General features: G+C 29.0%; 1 protein-coding gene across 2 annotated transcripts in view; it reads right to left on the bottom strand.

Moving 5' to 3' along the window:
* The window catches only part of LOC107439647 (5-hydroxytryptamine receptor-like), a 482,335-nt gene that overhangs the window by 436,315 nt on the left and 27,907 nt on the right, over positions 1 to 18,113 (bottom strand). The gene's annotated exons all lie outside the window — the stretch shown is intronic.

The raw sequence follows: 18,113 nt of genomic DNA, 5'->3' as shown, positions 1-18,113 counted from the left end.
CTGTTCATAACGCTCAGCGAATCGATATATATATATAGATATATATATATATATATATATATTTACTCAATTAATTTCATTTAGATAATTTCCTAAAAGGCTAAGCTTGGTTTTGATGAATGTTTCTAGTAATTTGTAAAGGAAATGAAAAGTTATTAATTTTGTTTTCGTGCAATTTAAATATATATTCTTTGACATTCTTATAATTCGCATTTCCGTTGAAAGATGATGATACTTATCCACTGCATAATAGAACATTAGCAACATACTAACAACCGAAATGATGGATGTGATTAAACCTTCTCCGAGATAAGTCAACATTTATTAACTTTGACAGATTAGACCTAATTTGGAAGGACTTAAAATACTCTTCTCAGTGGCTGAAATTGATCTACCTGTTATACCTCTAATGTATTTTGTACTCAAAAGCAATTAGAGGTTAAAGGGATCTGAAAGCTCTTCTATAATCCTATTCCTCTTAGAGTGTACCTATAATTTCGAGTAGCTTGATTACTTTAGTAAATAGTTCTTTACATTTGTACATTCATTAGACAAGTTATTTGAGCTCCTTAGTTTGCCTAAGGATTACTCAGACACAATTACAAGACTTCTAATGTCTAATATAAATCTAACAATTCAATAAAGATTTTGTTCATGGAATTAATCATTTTAATTTGTTTGAAAAATATACTTATTAAGCGTAAGCAAATAGGAGTTTTATTTATACATTTTGATAAATATTTGCATTGTTTTTTCATTCATTCTGTTGCTTATTTAAACAAAACAGCAATTTATATTTAAAAATTAACTTGCTTAAAGAAGAATTGTTACCCTGAGAAAAAAGTATGGGGAAATTACAGAAACATTTTCAGAGATATTTTACTTAAATTTGAAAGTTTAATTGCTGAGCCCAAAATTAATAGCAAGTTTACTGACTGCGAAAATTAACATTTAAATAATTTAATAAAATTTGGAAGATAACATTAAAATAAATATTGACAGATATATGTGTTTTCATTACGAAATATATATACATCTACTTTTTAAGACTTTTTTTTTTACCAATGCCCACCTGTGTTAACATCCGTCAATTCAGGCATATACAGGGCGATTTTGTAGACCTCTCTAACAGGGGCACCATATTAGGTGGGCCAAACGTCGCTCCCACAGTAAGGACATATAGTGCAGAAAAGGAAGGAACATCCATGCCTTGCCCAGAATTCGAACCCATAACCTTTCTGATGCAAGAACAGTTCCCTGTCCCCTACACAGGCCGGTTTGGCACTTTTTAAGACTAAATTACATAATTCGATTATCACGAAACTTTCTCCGTTTTTAACGAAACCGTTTCCCGGTATATACTCCGACCAAATATTTCTTCAGAGTGACGAAATAACTATCGTCACCTCCTCGAGGAAACGATTTTCGTTAAAATTAAAGATATACTTTGTCATTCAATTTTTTTTCAACAAAGAAAAACTTATAGTGCCGAATGTATCTAACTTTTCAATAACCACTTTGAGTTGCACAACAAGGACAGATATATAAATTACACCCATGCCCGAAGAATGATTTGAACTCGGGATCTCCTGGTCAAAGGCCAACCACTCGACAACCATACAAACCGGTCAGCGTAATTCGTCAGTTTATTTTCTATTGTCTAGTCCTTATTTGTTATGCTAGTTAATCATCTCTTAGAATGGGCAACGAAGAGGTTTCGAATTTAAGAAACATTTTCGTCATACATTTAAGAGTTCACGTTTCGTCACAAATCATATAATTTCGTGACAAAATGATTCTCAAAGTTAACGAAATACTGCTTAAAGATTTGCTGAAACGTCAAAAAAGAGAGTGTTACCTTTCCTTGTGTAAGCTGCACTTTTATTACATGAAACCTGTTCTATATTCTAGAAGTAAAAGTACAATTTGTACTTAAACTCTTCTGTAATAGCATAAATTTATTTTCTAAAAAAAGTTTGACGTTACTCTTGAAATAAATAGAAAATTGCCTCCTAAATTTTAAGGTACTTAATTTAAATATAGTATTTAAATAAATTAAAGAAAAACATTAACATCAAAGAGACGATTTTTTTCGATCACTTCACTTTTTATGATTTTTTTTAAAAACTTAGCATTTACGTGAAAAGTGTATGACATTAAATTATCGAGAATAAGTTTTGAACTTGATTGATGTAAAAGCAATGAATATCCATTACAAGACATTAAAAAAACTTGAATTAGTCTGTCATGCAATAAAGTGTAAAAAAATGCGCTAACAGAATAAGTGAGTTTATTTTGAATTTTCAAATGTATTTAAATATTGATCCAGCAAATATTTCCAACAATGCTTTTATTTATTCCTCAGAAAAAATAAGAAAATATATTTAAAAAGAAAATCATAAAAAATGAATGGAAAAAAATACGATTGAGAAAAAAAGAAAATGGGTTTGATAAAAAGAATTTTTTTTTTCAATTTTATTATACCTTTGTTTACTATAATATTCCCTACATTGTATTGAAGTCTTTGTATCTCAAACCTCAGACCTTCTCAATTCACTGTCAAGACTTTCCGCAATTAAAAGAGTTAGATAAAAGACTATTATATTTAAACATCTTATCAGCGAAATGTTAATAATTAACGTTAATAGTACATTGATTTCATCGTTAATTATAGTAAAAATAATTAAGTTAATGATAAGGGTATGTAAATACATTAAGAAGTATTTAATTATCGATAATTTTAACTTTTTACCTTTTTGAGAAAACTTAACTCTTGGTTAACTTCTGCTGGATAAAATATTTTTTCCTTTTAAATTGCTTATAAAAAATAGAAATAGTATATTTTGAATAACCACAAATTGTAAGTACAGTCAAACCCCTCTATAGTGAACACGGCTTATAGTGAACTCCCGGATATAGTGAACGAAATGCTCGGTCCTGTGCCTTGCTATACACCTATAATGTTATTTTTAGTGGATATAGTGAACCAAAAAAGTGAGGAAGTTGGATATAATGAACTTTTTTCTGTCTTCGACTGATTCCCCACCCCCCATTTTACTTTGTAATAATTTTGAAATTTCTACTTCAAAAAAATAAATACATATACCGATTTTTAAAACCATCTATAGAAACTACTTTTATGTGCTCGAATGCAGGTTAGACAGGTTTAAAAAGCGGAATAACAGAAATTCAGGAAAAATTATCTGAGAGTCGGGAAGTGTTTCCATATCTGATGTTGAGGATTGCTCATCAGCTAAAGATGACTAATTTTTATTTATACGCAAGACGAAGTGTGATGAAAAATAAAACATTTTTTGCTACTACATAATATTTTTCAGTCATTTATATGAATATAATGTAATAAAAGGGAGGAGTTTGGGAACCATTAGTGAAATTGCCTGCGTAACGGATATAGTGAACTCCCGGTTATAGTGAACTGAAATTTCGGTCCCTTGAAGGTTCACTATAGCGGGGTTTGACTGTAGTAATAAAGCGTATAGTCTATCAAATTGCTTTTATAACTACACTAATCAAAACATTTCTTTCATCAGAAAATTTTCAAACCCAGTATCTTAACTTGTGTTATCTTATTCATTGTAAATATAAATTTTTTTTTTTTAAAAAAATAGGAAATTTTGCTTTACTTTTTTTTCAATCACGTGAAATATGTAAATGAATATATTTAAAAATTATTCAGGTAAATTATATAGAAAAGCAGTTCTAAAAAAATGAGCCGTGGCATCCTTGGGAATCACAGAATGATTACAGGAAGCCCAAAAACTAAGATTATTTTAAACCATTAAATGATATTTATCCAAAATGATTAAATATTTCGCTTTTTATGTAAACTTTTATTTAAGTTAAATATAGCTGTTAAAAAAGTAGCAATCTTCAAAAAAAAAAACTTTTTTAATCACATTATGTTGAATAAATTATGCAATTGATATGCATTTAAAATGCAAATTACTATTTCAATTCACAATAAAATAAACTCAGGTGGAATTACGATCTAGAAACAGTCAGATTTAATAAAGATATTCATTGTTTAGTTGCGTACAATACATTATTCATGAGGGGTCATACATGCACTGTTTTTTTACAAATGATTTTTTACTAGAACAGGTCAAAGCATCCATTTTTACCCTATTAGTGAAGAAAGAACAGGTACATATGTGCATTCTATGAATAGAATTACTAGAATATCAGAGCAAAAGTTGCAGGCATTTCTGCCTTTTATGACAATTTTTAAAAAAATATGCATGTTATTTACATGTAATGAAGTCAAGACCGTTCTCAAGAAAGTGGGGGGAAGAGGGTCTCAGGACTCGGAAATGCTGAAGGTTGGACCAAAATTCCTCAATTGTAGTTTTTAAAGAAAATTAAAGAGAATTCCTATAGATCGAAATGAAAAATAGAATTTCGCAAAATGAGACTTAAGTCCCCCAAAGTATAAAAATAGGTTTTTTGTGTTTTGACGAGAGAACACACTCAATAAATTTGCCCAAAGCCAGTTCAACTTTTATTCAGCTTTTAATGTTGTTATCTTCGTCCTCAGCTGCACCAAAGCTTTCGTAGGCCGAGCATAGACACTTCTAGGGGGGGAGTCTTTTTTAGTACTCAATCTTACACCGAGAGCAGAGGTTATCGGAACTTAATAGAACAGCGCTACTATTGGATTAAATCCTAATTGGTTGTTATTATATGAGTTGTTTGTAAACGTAAAATAAGCTGGACTATAAATAATGTTCATAACTATAATACCAATAAATAAGAATAGCTTAAAAACAAGAGAACAATAGAGAGTTGATATAGCAAAAAAACTTGTCTACACAGATGCGGCAAATTGATCAAAAACAACACACCAATATGGTAGATCCTTCTACTTGTCTAGTAAAGGGTAATTCAGAGTTTGCCCGCTAGAAAACTGAACTAATTAACTCAATCAAAGTTAGTGGGCTCATCCCACTTCACGGTCTTACTCCATTTTTCCCTAGTTATTTATTAGTATCAAAGCTTAGGGACAAAGTTTTTGGTAACAAAAATTAATAAATTAAAATGAGCACAATAATTTCTAATATTTAACCCCCCCCAAAAAAAAATTTATTAATTCCTAATTACAGTAAATAACGTAAAACAAGCAATAAAAAAATCTGGTGAAATTAACGTACTGTATGTTAAAGACATTTCAAGAAAAAAAGCATAATTCTGGTTTGTTAAACCAAACTATGAAGTATTTAAATAATTCATTTAGTAACTTTGAGGTTCATATAATAACATTTTAGAATTATTGAAAATTTCCAATTTTTATCGTAAAGAAATTTCTTTTTTTTTAAGAAAAAAGAAGCAATTCTGGTAATTCTGGCAATAAAACCAAAAATATATGGTATTTAAACTTATTCATATGGTAGTGGTTAACCGGAAATTCTGGTTTTTAAAATTCTAGTTCGTATTATCACACATTTAGTAAAAAGTACAACCCTGAAAAGTAAATTTAATCAAATAAATGGTATTTGAGCCAGGCTCTAAGGCATCGCGATGAAGCTACTAAATTTTACCACTGAACCAAATTTTATCACATATTACAAAACCACATTTTCTTGTTAATTTTACCAAATCATTGCTAAAATGCTTCGGTTGTTGGTAGAAACACAGTATATTTTACCATATTCCAGAAGTTTTGTTCATCATTTTTTTCTCAGTGGATATATGCTATTGAATTTTTAAAGTGATATACAGAGAAAAAATTTTACTTCCAAAACAAAAATAGCTTGGGCAAAGTCTAGAAGGGTAAACAAAGTTTAAATTTATTGATGAAGTCATAGTTTTAAACAGTAAACTATACTGCGAAGAAACAAAAACATTTCCATTTTAAAAGTGACTAGCGTGGCATTTAAATATGGTATATCTATAGTATTTTAATTAGATTACTTCCAAAAAAATGAAAAATACACGAGTTTCCTCTTTAAAAATATTTGTTCATTTAGCATAATAAAAGAATTTTGAATAAAAATATTTATCAAATTGTTTGATTTTTCAATTTTTAGCATTTCTCACTACATAAAAAAGATTTGTACTATAAAACAATTTTCAAGTTTTCATTTAATTAAACTAAAGATTAAGATTATATACTCAAAGAAATTCTCCCAAAAGAATAAAAACAGAAAGTGTCTTTCTACGTTCTTTATTTAGAAAATAATTAATTAAGTTAATTTAATTAACAAGGTTTCATTTTTTGAGATTTATTTAACATAAACAACCTTTTCTTTACTATGAATGTAGTTTGTTCTGAATTAGAGAAATTAGAATTATTAGACTTGTCCGAAATTAAAAAAAATAAATATTTAATATCATCTTCAAGCAATTCAAGAAAAAAATGCTTGTCAAACTCAAAAGCGAAATTGATGACTCATATGTATAGATTCACACAGTTTTCTATTTCACTTTATGATAACTTTTACTACTAACCTCAAAATATCCGGATTAATTAATGAAATTCATTTCAACTAATGACTTTCGCCGCAAATACTTTTTACGAACGAATTAACGAAATAAACTTTGATTAGAAACATTTCCGAATCGGAACTCAATGTTGCACTTTTTTTAATTGCGATATACTTAAATAGTTTCTATTTCATTGAGAAGATAAAATGTATTAAAATATGTTGGAAACAATTAAATCGGTAGAAACAAATTTACTTTCGATGTTTTCAGAACTAATAAAGTTTAAAAAAAATGTGGAGATAGCAATAAATGTGAATGGAACGCTATTTTTATAAATTTTAAAGTATGCAATTAAGCTTTCTAAGTTATAAATCGGCTTCTATTTTTCTTTTAATTCATTTCTATATTTAGCAGCAATAAACAATAAGACACGCATTTGTAATGATTTAGAATATATTTGCTGTTGCAATGCTCATTTTAGCAACGTTTTTTTTATCCGATTTCTTTAAAACTGTTAATATCTCTTTACGCAAATTTAACATACCTTAAAAATGAAAGAATGTTGACGAATTTGATAGTTAAAGAAAGAACTTGCACTCCAAACTTAATCAATCATTCTCTATTCATTCTTTTGTGAAGGTTTACAGAAGTAATAAAAGTAAAGTGCGATTTATTACAATTGATGGAAAGCAATTAAATTAAATTATTTTAGTAAGGAATGCGGAATAATAAAAGTGTGCGTATTGATATTTCAAATAATCGCTTTTTAAGAAAAGAAGCGTTCGAGTAGTTAAAGAAATGGATGCACATTTTTCAGATATTGTATTCAAAATTAATTTTAATGACCTCCATTCTTCTTACTTACTGTCTGATAAAAACTAGTCATTTAAAAACTTGCAATTTTTTTTCACTAATTAAACATTAATATTCGAATTTCATTTATTACACCGAGAAATTTAGAAACTATGATCTAATTATTACAATTTACCGTATTATAATAAGTAGGGGAGAGTGGGGTCAATTGTAACATTTTTTACTTAACTATTTTTAACTAACAAAAAATCCATGTGGTTATCAGGAAAGTACGACAGACGAGTAAAGTAGACTATCCTCTACTAGAAAAAAAAATAAATACCTTATTTTAAATGTTATTATATTAGTTATTAACAATTTTTGACAGTCGTGCACTTGTTACAATTGTCCCCACTTACGGGGTCAATTGTAACAGTTCATAAATTCAACTAAAACATAGTTAATTATACATATTATCATAGTTGTGATATATTTTTTTATTGATCAAAATAGTAGTGATATTTTAGGAGTAAAAATAATAATGAGCAGAGACCTAAAGGGTTAAACTTTTAACTTTAAGGGGTTAAAAATTTTAATTTATGCTGTGAAAGGTGACAAATAAAATAATGCACATGCAACATAATATAAATGATATAGGAAACTATTGGTGGTTCTTAAAGAGTTAAGTAATGGTTTGTAAACATAAGATTATTTATTTTCAGCTGTTACAATCGTCCCTTTACTTATTGTTACAATTGTCCCCAAGACGCCATTTCAGCTTCATTTGTTAAAAACAATGCTAGTTAATTAGCAAAACTAATCTTTTTTTTATTGAAATGTTAATTAAGGTGTCCACTTACATATTCCGTTACTAATTTTTATTTGTTTAAACAAAATTACTTTGTTACAATAAAATATTCTAATACCAAACAAAATACTTGCGTGACGTGAAAATATCTTTTGTGATGTAACTCTTTCAAAAGTACATAAAAATGGTTGCCATCAGGGGTGTACATGTAGATTTGTTAAATACACCTTGTCCACCACCTAGGAACCAAATCTAGAACCCGACACTCGAAATTTTTGCTCTGTTACAATCGTACCCTGTTACAATTGACCCCACTCTCCCCTACTATAGTTTTGAACGCCAGAGTTTCCCGTAAACTATTACCATAAGTAAGGAAAAACTGCCATATGAATGGTTTAAATATCATATATTTTGGTTTTTATTTTCCAGAAATATGTTGTTGTTTTTTCAGAAATGTCATTACCATACATTACGGTAATTTTACCAGAATTTTTTCCCCGTATAATATTTTGATTTTTAGCATTCTTTATGAAATTAGTTACAGGTGACATGGTGAGATTTAGAAAAGAAAGTACATTAGTCAGGTATTGTATAGTGTACAAACTGAAATACTTTTCTTATCTAAATTTCGTCGGTGAGCTTTTTAATAAGAGCATAGCTCATAATGCTTGTTTAGGACTAATCTCGAAATGTGGGGAAATAGTTTTTGTTCTTAAAAAATATTTATGCAGGACAGGCTTGAAAAACGGGATCAAATACTCTGTTCAAGTCTTTAAACTCACATTTTGAGCTGTCTCCGTTTTCTTAAAAACGCCTTTCTAGCTGTGTTAAGAATAAAAAAAGTTTAAAAAAAAATAAAAAAACTAACCGGCGATTTGCCTTTGATCGCCGACAGTTATTGACTTAGAGTCGTAGAAATTTACAACGACTTGAAAAATAATAATAGAAAAACATGATTTAGAAATCTAAGGTTAGCTGCGTTCTGCTTGTAAAGCCAACATTAATTCTCACCAAATTTTAAATTAGTTACACAAGACATCACTTATTGTGAAAAACTGAAAAACAATATTTTCAAAATAACTCCTATTTTCAGCAATATTATGGAGCAGTCTAAGGACAAAGGTAACACATATAATTGCAAAAATTTCAGTTGAAAAAGTCTGAAATACGACATAAATATTATATTAAATTTCGCTTAGTGAGCGTAGCCATTTGTTGAATAATTTTAAAATTTTGTGAGAATAAATTATTGGTTTCCCATGTATGTCCCATGCCAACCGGCCTGTGTAGGGGGCAGGGAACTGTCCTTGCATCAGAAAGGTCCTGGGTTCGAATCCCGGGCAAAGGCATGGATATTTCTTTCTCTCTCTGTGTGTTCTATGCCCTTTCTCCTTTTTGTGTGAATGTGACCGGCCCTGTAAACGGGTTGTGGTTGTGTGAATGGCGTGGCAGAAGTCAAATTCCTGACCATAGATGGCGCCACTGAAAAACAGGAAAAATCGCACCCCCACTGCTTAAACAGGCACACGACAAAAAAAAATTATGTCCCATTCCATTGGTTTCCAGTACACAGCGAACTTCACACTCTCTATTTCTGTCCATTGTTTTAATTGACTTTTTCATTTGTCTTTCAATTTGGAAGAACCTGCAGTTGTGGCGTCTAATTGAAATAAATAAGATGCGAACTTATCTATCTTTCAATGCTGTCTACCAAAAAAATTTATAGGCAATCATAGCAATCTTGGCAGTTTTAGCAATCATAAAGAAAAAAAATAATAATCAAGAAGTTTAAGATAACCCTTGTTATATAGTGTAAATTTAGAGTTGAAAGTATAAATAATAAACCTAATTCTGAGAATTATTTTCACAGTGTTACTTCAACAACCCTAAAATTACTAAAAATACAATTCGAGACTACATTACTGAAAATATAATTCGTGACTGCATTACTAAAAATACAATTCGTGACAATGTCCCACTTTTATGTCAACATGTATATTTGAATAAATAAGTTTTATAATTGTGCGCATTTATTTTTAATTCGCCTAAATGATTCTCGAAACATGGGGAAGTACGCAAAAAGTGAAATTAGCATTAAGGGGTTCAAACTTTGGACCGTTCCTCTGACCAAACTATAGGGAACATATTTCCCAGATTGCGGCTACCCCCTACAGTTTGGGTATCAGAAATCCAAATCCGTAAAAAAATGGTATGCATATTCGGAAGAAGTACGTTTCTGTGTATGATTTTGTAAGTTAAAATATCGCCTGCACATATTAAATAGCCTATTGGAGGTCACCCTTTCAAACCATTAAGAATGAGTTCTAGAAAGTGAAGATCCAATCATTAGATCAAAAGTTATTCAGGGTGGTCCGTTTTTTTTTATTTTGAGCATTGTACATAGCACATCAGTAAAAAAGATATTGTTGAATACTGCAATAATTTATATTCACTTACTTATAAATAATAACAAATAAATACTAATGTATATTTCGCAATAAAATATAGTATGTTATCTGCAATAAAATATAGCAATATTTTGTTCACTTTACAATAACTGGAAGGAGTAAAATGCATAATAATGGATTTATCACATTTACCTTAGCTTATATACATAAAGAAAAATATTTTCCAGCTCAAATGATCAACATGAGACAACTTTCTAATAATATACATAAATTTAATAAAAATATATTATCAAAATCATTTCAATGCAAATTGAAATGTACGGTTTTTCAAAGAAGTCTACCGCTTGTTATGCAGATAAATAAATAGCTAGTCTCCCTTTCGTTGCTTTTTTTTTTCGTTTTCCATTTTCTTAAAAACAACTGTGGTATGTGATTCTTTTCACTTAAAATAAATCTCAAGACTTTTCAAAGAAATATTTATTCACCGTGTCATAAACAACTTCCTTTGAAACAAAAATGAATGTAAATAAATGTATTATTTTTCAAAATAACCATGTAAAATCGTTGCTCTCTTTAGTAATATTTCCTGTGACACTCAATTTTTTCTAGGAAGAAATCTATTCATGCAACCAAAAAATAAAATTAAAAAAGATAATTTGAATTCAATTATTCTTCAATAAATTCTAAATGAAAACTTGAAAGAAACCGTTCTTAAAATGAAAAACAAGTTTGGTGGTAAAAATACAATTTCGTTTGGAGGAAAATTTTTAATAAGTATGCAAATGTATCTGGAAAAAGACAAAGGAAAAGTTTGCGGCAACTGAATTAAAACAGGAGCAGCTCTTTAATTTAAAAAATTGCCCTCAGCAAATAGTAATACAATAAGCAACTATTTTGTTAAAAAGATTTAAAAAAGAGTTGTGAAAATTTTCTTTGGTGAAATATTTAAATGCGTATTTATAATATTAACAATTATTAATGTAATTTTTTGCTAATATAGAATCTTAACTATTTTAATCACACTTATTTGAAATAATACTGACTACTTTGAAGTTCAGTTAGAGATTCAGACTTGAGGGTTTTTTTCTTTTTCTCTGGTCAAAAATTTGATTTTTCCTTTTGATCTTAATTTGAAAATATTGCGCAGAGCTGAAGAATTTATTCTGAAGTTTTCAATTTGAAGCTTTTATTTCTTAATTACTTATGAGTCAGCTAAGCACGATCTGATATGGCCTATAGCATTTACGCTTGACATAATCATTATATACATTCTAAAAAAAAATGCTAATTTTTTTCAATACACATTTGTTTAATCTATGCGTAATCTTTCATGATATGCATGCTTCTGATTACAATGAGTATTTTTTGATTTTCACAAAATCGATTAGCATTTTTTGTTGTTGGATGTCGTTATTGCAACGACTGCCAAATTAAGAAATATAAAAATATATTTTTAAAATTTATTCCATTGTTAATTTTTATACTCATTCTGGAAATTTCAAAATGTATGAAAGTTAACCCTCCGTTTTATTTTGCTAATTGAAGCAGAAACGTGGGAAAAATCTTCCAAACTAACCAGTTTTACATATCTAGCGCCGGTAATAAAGATTTGTTTGTAGGTTATCAATAAGTAAGAAATAGGGTTTATCATTGATTTTACTATCCGCATTTGAGATCAAATCAAAATCTTATCTTATGGTTAGCGATTAACCAATGAAAATAAAAAGGAGAAAATAACGAGAAGGGGTGTAGGAGGAGATGTTGGTCGGCTGTAGTTTATAACGATAACCACATATTTTGCGGTAAAATTCCTTTGAACAAATTGTTCTAATGAAGCCTAACTAAAATAAGTTTTGCAATTCTGATGTTTCGTTTTTTTATGTTAAGTTGAAGGTAAAAAATATTTCCTCGTGTTATCTTATCAAGCAACAATTATTTAAGTGTCTAATGAGAATATTAAAAAATAAAAAAAAACATTTCTTGCTTAACACGAAGAGAATATTATTTCTGTTACTCCTGATGAAAACAAATTCCGCCTTGTTATCTTTGCGATGACCTTCTTCATTTGCACAAGTTTGAACCCTAAACAGTTTTGAAAGTGACAGATACTTTGAAAATTGTTTAGTAGTTCCGATTTCATCAAGAAAATGACAATTGTTTTATGGAATATTTGAAAAAGGTAATATTTTATAAACAAATACAAAATTCAAAGTTTGAAAAAAAATCAATAAATGATTTGTAAGAGTTAACAAGTTTTTTACATTTAATTTTTCCTTATTTATATACTTTCTTATAAGAATATAACAGTACAACTATTAGTTGCTCTATAGAATATTAGAAAAAGGGTAATCTCTTATAAACAAATATAAAATTTAAAGTTCCAAAAAAAAATCAATAAATGATTTGTAAGAGTTAAAACAAGTTTTTACTTTTTATTTTTCCTTAGTTATATACTTTCTCATAAGAATATTACAGTACAATTACTTTCTTCATTTGTTTATCTCGGAGAAAAGGGGCTTATGTGTTAGTAAGATGATGTTAAAAATACTATTTTGCAACTATCATTAAATTCTTATATCTTTCCTTGAGTGGTTTGTTTTTTGAAATCATCCTACTTGCATTCTGCTTTTTTATCAAGTTAATATAAAATTCGATAAACCCTTTGCATTCCTTCGATTTCGTCTTAAAGAAGTTCGACTACATTAATTTTAAATCTATTTGCTTCTTCCTTAAAATAATTCCTTTTCATGAAAGTTCTTACAGCCTTTTAGCTGTACTGACTTTTAAACTAATATAATGTATGTGAAAAAATCAACTCAAGCGAATATCATCAAAGAGCAGATACATAGTACATCAAACGAAATTTTGAATATATTTCATTATTAAATTTATGCTTTTTTTATTTATATCTACTTTATCATATACCCAGGTACTTTTTTTCCACCTTACCATACAAAGATATATATTGTATGGGTAGACGCTCGATTTCAATTTCGTCAAATTAGATCATTCAGAAACTTTAGTAGACTCGTCTGGCATCAAGAGGAATGCGAAGCAATTCTCTTGACTATCGCAGACACGTCACGTGACTGACTAAAAAGTTTTAAATCAGCTTTAAAACAAAAAGAGCGCTATAAGATTTTATAAGTTTTAGAAATTCATTATGTGTGAAACTCTTAACAATCATTTGAATTTCAGTACTTACGTTTTTTAATTTAACTTTTATATATTCAGCATAAAAGAAAATGATCAGATTTAGCTACTTAATATATTATCATAAATATCTACGTATCTTAAATTAGAAGGTATGAATAAAGTTTTGTTAAAAAAAATTTCCTGTATTTTCTTTTCATCAAGGAATAATAAAAATTAAGCTTATAATTTTCTACTTTAGTCTCAAAATTAAGAATGCGAGTAAGAAATAATAGTTATACAGATTGTTTTTAACTTGCAATTATATTATTGCTGGTAATAAAATATTCTGTCTCAAATTTGTACTTTGTTTTAAAATTATTGATTGTGATGCTATTCATAGCACATTTCGTCGCAACCTTACTTATTTATTATTTATTGAGGACTTTTCATCTCGTTTTCTGTTTTTTGTTATGATTTGAGCTTTACGATTAATTTCTTATTTATTCATCTATGCAAGCTATAAGTTAATCGACTCCGTTTGTTATCTTCTTATAGTAGACTCTAAGCCATTTAGAATTTTTTCGTGAAAAATAAAATACCTTTTCGTTGTGAAAAATTCGATTTATCATTTTCTCTTCGAAAATAATTTTAATTTTTTCTATAAATAGGGTATAGAATATTTCATTTGAAGAGATTAAGTTTGGGATATTATTTAGACTTCAAGTTTTGTGAATGTTTTGCTGCTTGAACTTTGATTTAATTTATCAGAACTGAAATTATATATTGATAAGTTGTGACTTAAAAATATTTTCTATGCTACTTAAATTCCTTCAATTTTGAAATTAAGTGCTTTTGTTGAAATGAAGGATTAAATTGACCTTGAAGGGTTTTTTTTTATTTATTGTTTTAGAAGTAAAATAAAGAATACAATGAACTACGTCTTATTAGTTCCACAATTTCTAAACTATAGTTTTTGTTTTGTTAATAAAGCATTATTTTTGAGAATATTAATAGCAGGTAAGTATGGAAATAAATGAAAGCAGAGAAAAAATAAACAAATTTTAAATCCAGTTAAATTTAAGTATTCGTCTAAGATCGATTCGGAGTGATGACAAAGTTTAATAATGCTTTCCAAACTCAGAGGAAGGGGTACTTCTATTATTTTTGCCCATGAGAATTCAATGTCATTTTAAGAAACCTAAACATCGCCCTATTTTCATGAATTCTTCGAAATGCACTTAAGCCACTTAATTCTCTACAGTTGGGTGCAAATAATTGTCATTGCCAATATGATAGCCAGTGTTCCATGTGAGCAAAGAGATTAAAATCAAGTCAAGAGGGAATCGTCGAATTTCTTGAATCATCTAATCCAATATTAATCTAAACTGGTTGACGCTCACTTTCTATCTGATCACATACGTCACTAACGTCTCTACGTTCTGCTTCAAAGTTTATGTTTCATACCCTCACCTTGTTGTCTCCCATCAATCCTCGATGAATTTCCCTCTGCATTGTATAGTCGGCCTGTGGAAAGAACTCCCCTTGCAATTTGCCAAAAAGCCAAATGGTTCTAAGGTTAAGGTATTTCAAGTAGGGGTATCGGGTCAATATTTAAGACCGGGTTAGGCTAGGGACGGGGAAAGAAAGGGAATAACGGTAGAGCGAAACACCCGTTTTAGAAATGCACCATTTCTTGTTTCCATAGCATCAGACGGCCTTAAACTTAGTGACGAAGTGAGTTCTTCCTATAGACAAACTATACCCTTTATTCTGAGGAAAACGTATTATTTAAGAGAGACTCTATTGCTGTAGTCATATTTATGTTCTCACTACGCCCTTTGGACTAGTAAACGTGACGTCAACGCAATTGAAGGGAGCATTAGGGACACTGCGTAACACATATGTAAAAAGCCTTATCAGCGTTTTAAAGTTATAGTTTTGTCACCACTTGGACCTTGAAAAAGGTAACCCTCGAATACATACCAAGCTGTTTAAATTATTCGCTATTTTACTCATGTACAAATTGAAATTGTAAAGCACTGCATGGTTTTTTTTCTTTTTTGCTCTTTTCCCCGCACCTAGTAGTTATGTAAGCTTATTACCTGTCGTAGGTACGATGGGCTCATCCAGGTTCATATAAATATTGAAATGTAGGTATAATTCACACATACAGACATTTAATGGAACATTTTGACGTAACTTTGACCCTTATTGTCATATTTAAAAAAATGGTCAAGATATTCGCACTAGAAAATCAAAATAATGTTGTCTGATTTGCATGGAATTTCACCGGACATATATCAGATTAAAAACTTGAGCAATATTTTGAGGTGGCGTTCAGGTAAGATGGACCATTTCAAAGGGAAAATATGCAGGTAAATCATACATTAAAAGTCTGGTTCCACTATGATGAAATCAGGAATACGTACTCGAATCAATGGTACCATTACCAAAATATATTTTAAAGTTAATTTCAACTTAAGAAATGCATTCTCCATTTGTTGATGTTTAATAAAGCATAGTATATACAGCAAATTTGAAAACTGAAGAATGTAAGAAAAATTCTAATTAATTTTTACAGAATAGTAATTAAATAATTAGATTACATTAAAGAACTATAGAAATGAGGTCTAAAAATAAAAACATGTTTCAAATACTGAAAAATTTTCAATGGAAAAAAATAATGAGAAGGAAAAAAATTGAATTTTTTTTGTTTGGTGAATCCTGTCAAAAACTCTTGAGAATTATAAAGTTAAAAAAAATCAAAAGGACAGAAAAATCGATTTGAAGGTTACAGTAAAGACAATTATTTATTCAATATGTGTCTGACAGTTTGAGAGAAAAGCAACAGCAAATTCTCTGAAATTAATGTTTTCCTAAATTTGAGGTATATTACAAAATATAAAGTAAAAGCTTAAATTTATTAACAGTGTACATTTTTTTACTGTATATTTATTTATTTCGTAATTTATATTCGAAACATAACATAAGACTAATTTAAATACTCTTAAACACACATGTTAGAAACTGTGGCTAATGTCTAGAGAATATATAACTTGAAACTTAAGTTTCCTAAATGTGTTATGATATTAATGTGATAATTATAGATGTACATGATTTGTAATGGAAGTAAATACTTTTTACTACTGATTGAAACTTATAGAAACATGTATATTTTAATGTGATAATTAGAGAAGTATATGATTTGTAATAGAAGTAAATGCATTTTACTACAGATTGAAACTTATAGAAACATGTATATTTTACGATTGAAGTTTCATAGTTCTTATTCTTTGAAATGAAAAAAGATGTTTTTAATAGAAATAGCTTCATCTCATCTTTTTTTGCAGCCGATAGCAGTTTTCGATAGAGAGATAAAGTCTTACAATTTATATTTTATAATTATAATTTATTGATTTATCTTTAACATAAACATTAACATAACATAACATACATAATCTTTTTGGCTATTAACATAATCTTTTTGGCTCAGCCCATCGGATCAAGGCCCAGAGGTCGACCAAAGCTGAGATGGGCCGACTGCGTGGAAAGAGACTTTTCAGTCTTAAAAGTCTCAAACTGGAAGACAACTGCCAGGCGAAGGCAGGCCTGGAGGAAGTTGATTGAGAGGGCCAGGGCCAACCCGGGGCTGTCGTACCATTGAGGAAGGAAGGATATTTATATATTATTAATGTATATATTTACTACTATAATTTATTACCATTCTCCGAAAACTGTATGGTTTAATCAACCTGAAAATGGCTAAATTTACTGGATTACTGGCCTTATAATAGCACCAAAAAATTCGGTAATTCTTTACCGAATGCTTAGGTAATGATAATGTAAAAAATTACATTAATATATGGTTTTATGATATGTAATAAAATTTGGTATTTTTATCATGATACCTTAAAGTATGGCAAAAAAATACTATTTATTCTGTGAAATTTACTTTTAAGTTTTGTATATTTAACTATACGAGTGGTAGTAAGAACTATGATTCTAAAAAACAGAATTTCCGGTAAACCGTTTCCACCTAAGCAGAAAAATTACCTAATGCAGCGTTTCTCAACCTTTCAGTATTCGCGGCCCAGTTTTCAAATATAATTTTCATCGCGCCCCCCACTTGCAGTAAAATGTATGCAACAATAATGTATATTGAGTATTTTTAATTCTGTCTTTAAATTATTTTTAACTAACTACCAAAACAAAAGTAAAGTAAAAATCAGCAGCAATTGAGATTGTAGAAACTATGTTTGGAGTTAATTTTTCAAAACAATTACAGTTCATACCTCTTTCAAATGATACTATTGCTATGAGAATTGGTGATACAGCTGAAAATGTCAGCTTTTCTCGATGTTGCGTGACAAAATGTTTTCAATAAACTTTGAAGCAAGAGATATTAATAAAGATGCTCATTTCATTGCCTATGTTTGATTTTGTGATAATATGTCAGTAGTAGAACTACTTTTCTGCAAATCAATAGAACTCAAAACAACAGCGCTAGCATTATTTGCTATTTTAAATGA

The sequence above is a fragment of the Parasteatoda tepidariorum genome, chromosome X2 (genome assembly GCF_043381705.1).
Source record: "Parasteatoda tepidariorum isolate YZ-2023 chromosome X2, CAS_Ptep_4.0, whole genome shotgun sequence".
NCBI classification, from domain to species: Eukaryota; Metazoa; Arthropoda; class Arachnida; order Araneae; family Theridiidae; genus Parasteatoda; species Parasteatoda tepidariorum.
Note: the sequence above shows the minus strand (reverse complement) of the source record. Positions and strands in the feature narration are given on the sequence as shown.